Source organism: Phascolarctos cinereus, unplaced genomic scaffold, assembly GCF_003287225.1.
Source record: "Phascolarctos cinereus isolate Bilbo 61053 unplaced genomic scaffold, phaCin_HiC Scaffold_5;HRSCAF=322, whole genome shotgun sequence".
NCBI classification, from domain to species: Eukaryota; Metazoa; Chordata; class Mammalia; order Diprotodontia; family Phascolarctidae; genus Phascolarctos; species Phascolarctos cinereus.
In genome coordinates, this window is record NW_027555958.1 from 372,410,407 (window position 1) to 372,421,781 (window position 11,375).

Below are 11,375 nucleotides of genomic sequence, written 5' to 3' on the forward strand. Positions count from 1 at the left end.
GTAATCATCCCAACCCCAGCTATTAATATTTTATGAAATTATTCAACTGACTTCATATATACTCTGAACTTACATGTATACGTGTTTTATCTATCCAGTAGAAAAAAGTTCCTTGAGGGAAGGGACTGTTTTATTCTTCTCTTTCTGCCTCCAGCAGTGAGCACAGTTTCTTTCACATAGTAGAAGCTTTTAAAAAAAGCTTGCTGAATTGTTTATTGAATTCTTTTTGTTTTTGTCTTTTCTACTTTCAGTGTCTGCTCCCATTTCTCAAGTTCTTTCTATTTTTCTTTAAGAATTTCTCCACTGAGTCAAATTTATAAGAATACAAATCATTCCCCAATTGATAAATGGTCAAAGAATATGAACAGTTTTCAGGAAGTTTTCAGATGAAGAAATTAAAACTATCTATAGTCATATGAAAAAAATGCTCTGAATCACTATTGATCAGAGAAACACAAATTAAAACAAATTTGAGGTGCCACCTCACATCAATTAGATTGGTTAATATTACAGAAAAGGAAAATGATAAATGGTGGAGAAGATGTGGGAAAATTGGAAGACTAATGCATTGTTGGTGGAGTTGTGAAATGATCCAACCATTTTGGAGAACAATTTGAAACTATGCCCAAACGGCTACAAAACTGTGCATACCCACTACTAGGTCCGTGTTACAAAGAGATCATACAAATGGGAAAAGGACCCACATGTACAAAAATATTTATAGCTGTTCTTTTTGTGGTGGCAAAGAATTGGAAATTGAGGGGATGCTCATCAACTGGGGAATGGCTGAACAAGTTGTGGTATATGAATATAATGGAATGCTTTTGAGCTATAAGAAATGGTGATCAGGTGGATTTCAGAAAAACTTGGAAAGACTTATATGAATTGATGCTGAGTGAAGCGAGTAAAACTAGGAGAGCATTATACACAGTAACAGCAACACTGTCCAATTACTGACTTTGTTAGACTTAGCTCTTATGAGCAATGCAATGATCTAAGACAATTCCTAAAGACTCGTGATGGAAAATGCTGTCCACATACAGAGAAAGAACTATGGAGTCTAAATGCACATCAAAGCATACTATTGTCACTTTTTTTTGTTTTTTTGTGTTTTCTTTCTCATCATTTCCTTTTGTTTGGATTCTTCTTTCACAACATGACTAATGTGGAAATACATTTAATATACTTGTACATGTATAGCCTATATCAGATTGCTTGCCATCTTGGGGAGGGGAGAGGGGAGAGACAAGGGAGGGAGGAAGAAAAATTTAGAATTCAAAATCTTATAAAAGTTAATGTTGAAAACTAACTTTACATGTAATTAGAAAAAATAAAATGCTAATAAGTGCAAAAAATAAAATAAAAAGAGAGTTTCCTCCAATACTTCTACTGCTTCATCCTTTGTTTTAGGTCCATGAACATCTCCCCAACTGCCACCATACTCATTCTCTGGCTCTCAAGATATGTGTTCCCTTCATCAAGTTAAGTGACTTCTTTAAGATCATAGAAAGAGTATGTGGTAGAAATCAAGATGAAAACTTAAATCTCCTTATTATGTGTAACGTTCTTTTCATTATAATGTGATATCTTCAGTGACAGAATCAAGAATAAGTTCCTGAATACCAAATCAAATGCCCTTTCCATGACACTATGATACTTTTCATTTCTATATGTCTTAAAGAAATAGTGGTCAGTGACAATATCCATTGTTTTGTCCTACCATTTCCACACTACCTTGGTGCTTTTCTATACTTCTAATATCAGTCATTTATTTTGTTTGTTCATTCACTCATTAATCCATTTATTTCTGTATTTATATCTATCTATTTATACATTAATTTATCCATCCATCCATTCATTTATTTGTTTGTTTATTGTTAACAGATTTGCTAGACTGATGGACCTGGGAAATGTAGTAAGAAGAGTGTCAGGTTGTCCCCATGAATAATTTAAAGAAACTTCTTGACACTGTCAGAGATGAGATAGTCACATGATTCTTTTCATAAATGGATTTCTCTAATCTGGGCTGAGTTCTTCTTTTCCTTCCTTCTGTAATTCCATGGAAATAATCAGATGGGTTAGGTGGGCAATATGATATTTTAAAAGGAGTTCTGAATTGGGGGTCTAAAGAGTTGAGTTTAAATCATGGCTCTGTTCCTTACTGGCTAGGTGTCTTTGGGCAAGTCTCCTAACCTCTCTGGATACCAGTTTCTTCATCTGTAAGGTGAAGGGATTGGATTAGATGCTCTTTAATGTTCCTCTCACCTCAGAAATCCTATGATTTCACTACATTCTAGGTGAAAGTTCTTCAGAGCTCTTCATTTTTTTAGGGCCTGTAGATTTTCTCCCTGTTCTGTCCACTCAACACTCAGACTAAAGAGTAAAAGAGAATCATATTCTAGTACAACGAATGTCACTATAACTTACTATTATCCCTTCTCAATATGATATCCATGAAATGAACCTTAAAGATGTAGAAACAGCAGGGCTGGTTTGGTCACCACCACTGAGGGTGAAATTTGATAGACTTTCTATGGACCTTTGAGGGCATCATTATTTAATTGTCCACTGTAAAATTTGTAATAGAGAAAAGGAAGTCTAAGATTAGTTGGATTCATATCTTAGATTGGAAGTGAGCATAGGGAGTCAGTTTCAAAAGGTTCAGGGAAAGGATAGGTAAGATATTATGCCTAAAATTCTGTAGGAGAAGCCAGTTCAAGAGTGATGGAATACCTTCATGAATAAAATTTCTAAAGTCTAGAATTAGTTTTGCCCACATAAATCAATGCGGGAAGAAGTGATTCTGATCAGTTAGAAAAGAAGGAACTGTCTGCAGAGACTGATGTGGCTCCACAGAGAATTTATCGATTAGCTCCAAAGTTTTAAAGATAAGTATAGAAGATGGAAGTAAGAGCAGTTAACTAAGGATGAATAGAGAAGCATAGCACAGTCTGTCAAAATAGTAACAGAAGTGATAAGGCTGAAAAATAGCTGAGTCTAGTAAGAAAAGCTAAGAACAAAAATGGGGTAGGGGATTGTTAAGCTATGTGGGAAGCAGGGGAATCATACAGAAGAGATAGGACCATTGCTTAGTGTAGATGGGTGTGGTGGCATTGACTATGGATTACATTGAGTGAGAAGAACTATTTGACTCAAATTGTGTTCTAGTTTTCTGTTCCAAAGAGAAAGATCTACTAAAAGTCCAGACAAAAAAATGGAAATTGAAGACCCAAATATATGATATGGTAAGACAATACCTAAATGAGTTCAAAATTACCAGATCAAGATGTATCTTAGCACAGTGACCATCATATAGTAGGTGCTTACTAAATCCTGTTGTGTTGGTTAATAGTTTCTAAGATCTTGAAAGAACCGATAGATGAGATTGCTGAGACAATTTGAAAAAAAAAATTAGAAAATAAGAGAAGTATGAGTAATGGAAGAACACAAATGTCATAATGTTCAAAATAGAAAAGGGGGTGGAATTAGTAAATTATAAATTGTTAAGTTTGACTTTGATTTCAGGAAAAATTCTAAAATGTATTATTAATGAGATGATGCATGGGTATTTAGAAAGGGAAGCAGCCTTTAAGAATCAACATGTTTTCATAAAGAACAGATCATTTCAGATTAATCTCTCTTTTTTTTGATAAGTTAATAAGGCTAGTAGATCAAAGGAACAAAGTACATATTTCAAAAAATATTCAGTAAATAATTTGTCAATTTTCTCATGTCATCCTCATGGAAAAGATGAAAAGATGTAGGTTGAAAATTAACAATGTGGGACTTCTGGGAGCCAAGATGGCAGAGTAAGCAATAAATCGCTCTCTTTCTCCCTTATTGACTTTGAAAAACCCAGAAAATGCCACCTCAGAAAAAATCCTAGAATGGTGGAGCCAGCAGAAAGATGAGAGGTAGCAGTTTTTTGGCTCATGAGGCTAAGGGCATTAATGGGAAAGGTCCCTCTTGCTGTGGTTGAAGGGGACCGGTAGAGAATGGGAGGCATCCCAGCAAGCCAGCAGCAAACCCCACCTCAGCAAACCAGTAGGAAATTCAGAGCCCCAGGGAGGTGGAGTGGGCAAGCACCAATACTAGGACCCCTGAGTGCCTTGGCATAGCCAGGGGAACCGGCAGACACCAGCTTGGAGAACTACCATTTGCATGGCACACAGGCATCTACCAGCAGCTGAGCCTACCCAAGCTCTAGTGCAGCCCCAGGTGAGGAGGCACCCTCCAGCAGCCAGACCACCCCCAGACCCATACTCCATTTTGCAAGCTTCAGTGTAACCCCAGGGAAATGCAGAAAAACCCCAGCTGGCCTCAGCACACACCAGCCACCACCTCCAGCTCCAGATCAGCACCAGGCAAGCTACAGCCTCTATAGCCTCCAGCTGCTAGAACCTCAGGCCCCAGCACACAATGCCAGTAAAAAGGCCCTTAGCTCCCAGCACAAAAAGTGTGGGACAGTGCCCTCTGTGTTCCCTGTGCCCCAGAATCAAATATCAACTTTAAAAGCCTGGAAAAAGGCCAATAGCATAAGCAAAAAGCAACAGAAAAACAAAGACCATAGATTCTTACTATGGAGACAGGGAAGATCAAAACACAAATTCAGAAGAGGATAGCATCATCAATACATCCACATCTAAAACCTCAAAGAGGAATATGAACTGATCTCAAGCCCAAAAAGCCTTTTTGGAAGAGCTCAAGAAGGATTTTAAAAGGCAAATTAGAGTGGTAGAAGAAAAATCGAACAATTCTTTTAAAAATACAACTAACAAAATGGGAAAAAGTACACTGAAGAAAACAACTCCTTAAAAAGTAGAATTGGAGGTCAGCTAGGTGGTGCAGTGGATGGAGTCCTGGAGTCAGGAGGACCTGAGTTCAAATCTGGCCTCAGACACATAACACTTACTACTTGTGTGACCCTAGGCAAGTCACTTAACCCCATTGCCTAACAACAACAAAAAAAAGTGGAATTGGCCAAATGGAAAAGGAGGTACAAAAGCTAACTGAAGAAAACAATTCATTAAAATTACAATTGGGCAAGTGGAAGCTAATGACCGTATGAGACATCAAGAATCAGACAAACAAGGGACAGCTAGGTGGCGCAGTGTCTAGAGCACCAGCCCTGGAATCAAGAGGAACTGAGTTCAAATACAGTCTCAGACTAGACATTTGACACTTACTAGCTGTGTGACCCTGGGCAAGTCACTTAACCCCAATTGCCTCACCAAAAAAAAAAAGAAAGAAAGAAAAAAAAACTCAGACAAACAAAATCAAAAGAATGAAAAAATTGAAGAAAATGTAAAATACCTCACTGGAAAAACTACTGATCTGGAAAATCAATCTAGGAGAGATAATTTAAGAATTATTGGTCTACCTAAAAACCATGATGAACAAAAGAGAGTCTTTACAGCATCTTCCAAGAAATCAAGGAAAACTTCCCTGAGGTCCTAGAACCAAAGGGTAAAATAGTCACTGAAAGAATCCACTGATTGCCTTCTGAAAGTGATCCCAAATTGAAAATGCCAAGGAATATTACAGCTAAATTCCAAAATTATCAGGTCAAAGAGAAAATACTGCAAGCAGCCAGAAAGAAATAATTCAAATATCAAGGTGCCACAGTCAGGATTATGCAGGACCTTGCAGCTTCTACATTCAAAGATCAGAGGGCTTGGAATATGATATTCCGTAAGGCAAAGGAGCTTGGATTATAACCAAGCATCAACTACCCAAGCAAAATTGAGCATAATCTTTCAGGTGAGGAGATGGATATTCAGTGAAATAGGAGACTTCCAGACCATTCCCATGAAAAGACCAGAGCTCAAGAGAAAATTTGATCTTCTAATACAAGTCTCAAGAGAGACAAAAAAAGTAAACAGGAAAGGAAAAAAAAAACATGTTATTCAATAAGGGCAAACTGTTTACATACTTACATGGGAAGATGATACTTGTAACTCTTGAGAACTGTATCTTTATTATGACATTTAGAAGGGATATACATAGTCAGAAGGTGTGGGTATAAATTGACTTTGATGTAATGATAAAAAAACTATTTAAGAGGTGAAAAGGGATTGTAAGAGGAGAAGAGGAAAGGAGACATAAAAGGGTAAATTACATCACATGAAGAGGCACAAAAACATATTACAGTAGAAGGAAAGAAGGAAGATGAGCAGTGTTTGAATCTTACTCTCATTGAATTTGGCTCAAGGAGGGAATAACATACTCAGGTATAGAAATCAAACTTGCCCTGTAGGCAAATAGAAGGGAAAAGGGGAAAGAAAAGGGAAGGGGATGGTTAGGAGGGAGAGAAGAAGTAGTAAGGGAAAAGGGAAAGAAAAAGGAGACGGCTGATAGAAGGGAGGGAAGATTAAGGGAAATGGTGGTCAAAGCAAAACTCTTTTGAGGGGGAAGGGAGAAAGGACAAATAAAAGCATAAACAGGAAGGGGAAATAGGATGGAGAGAAAGACACAGATAGTAATTATAACTGTGAATGTGAATGGGATGAACTCTCCCATAAAACAGAAGTGGATAGCAGAATGAATTAAAAACCATAATCCTACAATATGTTTTTTACAAGAAACACATTTTGAAACAGAGGGATACACATGGGATAAAGGTGAAAGGTGGGATTAGAACATATTATGCTTTAGCTAAAGTAAAAAAAACAGCAGGGATAGCAATCCTGATCTCAGACAAAGAGAAAGCAAAAATAGATCTCATTAAAAGAGATAAGGAAGGAAACTGTATCCTGCTAAAAGGCACCAAAGACAATAATGTGATATAATTACTAAACATATATTCACCAAGTGGTATAGCTTCCAAACTCTTGTAGGAGAAGTTAAGGGAGTTATAGGAAGAAATAGACAGCAAAACTATACTATAGTGGGGGACCTCAACCTCCCCCTGTCTAAACTAAATAAATCTAACCACAAAATAAACAAAAAAGAAGTTAAGGAGGTGAATAGAATTTTAGAAAGGTTTGATATAGAGGGCCTGAGCACAGAGCCCAGAGTGCCTTCCATTGTGTGCTGGGCTTGCTCTAGTCTAGCTCAAGCTGCCTATGAAGCTGCAGATGTAGCTGATGATCAGGAAAAAACAGCTACCTATTGTTTATCTACTTCATTTGAACTCATAGTCTACAAGCTCCTAGAGACCACAGACAGACCTCATGGACATTAGAACAACCTGAGGAGTGCTGCATATGAAGCCCTGACAGAAACAGTGAAAAACAGTGCTGAGGACTGTTATCCTGCAGTCCAGAAAACAACATTGGTCATCACGGAGTGGCTGCAGCAAATGCTGCAGATGGAGTCTCACATCCAGAGCATACCAGAGAGAATCTAATTCAACGACCTTCAGTCTTTGTTCTGTGCTACTCTTCAGAATGTTCTTCAGAAAGTGCAGCACCAGGACACTTTGCAGATTTCTAATGTAGTCATGGCATCCTTGCTGAGGATATTCCAGAGCACAGTAGGGTCTGGGGTGGTTCAAGATGATCCCCTGATGGCTGTGAGCACATTGGTAGAAGTGTTGGGTTGTGAATTCCTGAAATACGTGCATGCCTTTAAACCCTTCTTGGGCATTGGTTTGAAGAATTATGCTGACTACCAGGTTTGTTAGGTAGATGTAGTCCTGGTGGGAGACTTGTACTGAGCCCAACATTCTACCTTTCTGTGATGAGATGATGCAGCTGCTGTTGGAGAACTTAGGAAATGAAAATTTCCGCAGGTCTGTCAAGGCACAGATTCTGTCAGTATTTGATGATATAGCCCTTGCAATTGGGGGAGAGTTTAAGAAGTACCTTGAGATGGTATTGAATACCCTCCAGCAGGCCTCCCAAGCCCAGGTGGACAAATCTATGACATGGTGGATTATCTGAATAAGCTAAGGGAAGGGTGCTTGGAAACCTACACCAGAATCACCTAAGGACTAAAGGGAGACTAGGAAAACGTGCACCCAGATGTGATGCTGTGCAGCCCTGAGTAGAATTTATTCTTTCCTTCATCAATCACATCGCTGGAGATGAGGATAACACAGATGTAGTAATAGCTTGCGCTGCTCGACTGATAGGAGACTTATGCACAATTTTTGGGAAGGATGTACTGAAATTAGTAGAGGCCAGACCCTTGATCCATGAACTATTAACTGAAGGATGAAGATCCAAGACAAACAAAACAAAACCCTTTGCTAGCTGGGCAACAAAAGAACCGAGGAAATTGAAGAACCAAGGTTGATCTGTTACCATTGATTGGGATGACACCTGAGACCCCCACTGGAAATCTCCAATCTTTCGGAAAAGCCAGAAGAGAAGAGTGTGCATGGATGCTGAATGTTTGGAAATGAGAGGATGAGTGAGCGAGGCTTGAAAACACACCACACTGAAAATTCTGCCACAGCAAAAGCAGCAACCAATAGCAGTGCAGTTAGTGAGCTAAGCACTGACTTCCCTAAAAAAACTACTACATTGGCCATCTTGGAAAAGAGAAGAGTGATGGGATTTATGTGCTTTGAAAAAGAGAGCAAGAGAGGGTAAGAGAGACAGACAGACAGACACAGAGAGAGCTATATCTTCACAAGAGAGGCTAGAACTAGCTTTTCTATCTTTTGGCCAGGGCCGAGTAGAATGACTAGTGTGGGAGAAGAAGGACTGGGTTCAGCTGTGGTGCTTTGTTGTTAAAGGCCCATCCTCTGTAGAGATGGAGCCTGGCTTTCGAACCGACCTTCGGTGTACCTTTGCCACAGGGTACTGTATGTGTGTGGGCTAATAGGAGGGTGAGGGATTTTTTCAGTCTAAGAATGAGTGTGTGTGAATGAGGCAGTATCCACATTCTCAACTTCAAGTAATTGCGGTTTATCTTTTTCCCAGGAAAAATAAAAGGGGGAGGGAGAGTTTAGACATTACATTTCATAAAACTAATGCAAGTTCTGTCTACTGATGCAACACAAGAGATGAAAAAGGAAAAAAAAGAGGAAAGCTACTTTTTAGGGCCTTTTCTTATTTTATTTTTTTAGGGAAAACACTGACTCATTCAGTTCCCATCCCAAGTGGTGCTTTTCCTGATCTCTTTTCATCAAGGCACCTTTCCTAATATGGTTCAACTGTGAATGTAGAAGGGAGGGATTGGGAGGAGGGAAGGGGGAAAGACAACTCTGGTTTAGAGGATATAGGAAAAATGAGATTGTAAAAAACATACTTTAAAGACAACCGATAACCCAAACCAAAATTTAAATGCTCAGAATTAGAAAGCACAAAGGGAAAGCTCTCTCCTGACTTGTACTGTGACAGTCTGAATGGCCCCAAAATTGTGCCAAAGAGTAAAATAAGAAAAATTATTAAAAATATAAACACAAGGAAAAAAACTGATAACAAACTTCAGTAACTATTTTGGATTGCAAAATGAGGATAAATTTAATATTCAAACAAAATCTGATAAAATAACCATTTAGAAAAAAAAAGAAAAGCAAAGCTAGATATGGTATACCTCTGGAGAAAGTTTAATGGGGATAGAAAGAATATACCTTTTTCTCAGTGGTACATGGCACATACACAAAAAATGACCATGTATTAGGGCATAAAAAACCCCCACAATCTAATGCAGAAAGGCAGAAACATTAAATGCATCCTGTTTAGATCATGATGCAATAACAATTATATGTAATAAAGGGCCATGGAAAGATAGACTAAAAATTAATTGGAAACTAAATAATCTAATCCTAAAGAATGAATGGGTCAAACAAATCATAGAAACAATCAATAACTTCATACAAGAGAATGACAATAATGAGACAACATACCAAAAGTTACGGGATGAAACAAACGTGGTTCTTAGGGGAAGTTTTACATCTGTAAATGCTTACATGAATAAAATAAAGAGGAGATCAATAAATTGGGCATGCAACTAAAAAAGTTAGAAAAAGAACAAATTAAAAATCCCCAGTTAAATACCAAATTAGAAATACTGAAAACCAAAGGAAAGATTAATAAAATTGAAATTAAGAAAACTATTAAACTAGTATCAAAAAAGAAAAGGATGAATTTATCACTAATTAGGAGTAATTTAAAACAATAATTAGGAACTATTTTGCCCACTGTATGCCAATAAATTTGACAATCTTAATGAAATAGATAAATATTTACAAAAATATAAACTACCAACATTAACAGAAGAAGAAGTAAAATATGTAAATAACCTCGTCTCAGAAAAAAGAAATTGAATAAGCCATCAGTGAACTCCCTAGGAAAAAATCTCCAGGGCTAGATGGATTTACAAGTGAATTCTATCAAATATTTAAAGAACAATTAATTCTAATATTATATAGACTATTTGGGGAAATAGGTGAAGAAGGAGTCCTACCAAATTCTTTTTATTATACAAATAGAGTGGTGATATCTTAACCAGGAAGAGTTAAAATGGCTACACAATTTAGATAAAAATGCAGATACTGTAAGCAAACTGAGAGAGCAAGGAATAGTTTACCTGTCAGATTTATGGAGAATGGAAGAATTTACAACCAAACAAGGGACAGTGAACATTATAAAATGCAAAATGGATAATTTTGATTACATTGAATTGAAAAGTTTTGCACAAACAAAGCCAATGCAACCAAGATTAGGATGGAAGCAGAAAACTGGGAAAGAATTTTTACAACTAATGTATCTGATAAAGGCCTTATTTCTAAAATATGTAGAGAACTGAATCAAATTTATAAGAACATAAGTCATTCCCCAATTGTAAAATGGTCAAAGGATATGAATGAGGAGTTTTCAGATAAATAAATCAAAGTTATCTATAATCATATGAAAAAATGCTCTACATCACTATTGGTAAAAGAAATGCAAATCAAAATGACTGTTAGGTACCACATCACACCAATCAGATTGGCTAATATGACAAAACAGGAAAATGATGAATGCTGGAGAAGATGTGGGAAAACTGGAACACTAATACATTGTTGGTGGAGTTGTGAACTGATCTAACCATTCTGGAGAATAATTTGGAACAATGTCCAATGAGGAATAAAAATGTGCATATCCTTTGACCTAGCAGTACCACTTCTAGGTCTGTATCCCAAATAGATCACAAAAATGGGAAAAGGACCCACATTTAAAAAAATATTTACAGCAGCTCTTTTTATGGTGGCCAAGAATCGGAAATTGAGGGGATGCCCATCAATTGGGGAATGGCTGAACAAGTTGTGGTACATGAATATAATGGAATACTATTGTACTATAAGAAATGATGAACAGGTGGACTTCAGAAAAACCTGGAAAGACATATGAACTGATGTTGAGTGAAGTAAGCAGAACCAGGAGAATATTGCACACAGTAACAGCATCACTGTGTGATGACTAACTTTGATAGACTTGGCT

General features: G+C 37.4%; 1 pseudogene; it reads left to right on the forward strand.

The window, feature by feature from the left end:
* Nucleotides 1-4,419: 4,419 nt before the first annotated feature.
* On the forward strand, nucleotides 4,420-8,238 carry LOC110222716 (importin subunit beta-1 pseudogene; annotated as a pseudogene).
* The last annotated feature ends 3,137 nt before the right edge of the window (nucleotides 8,239-11,375 follow it).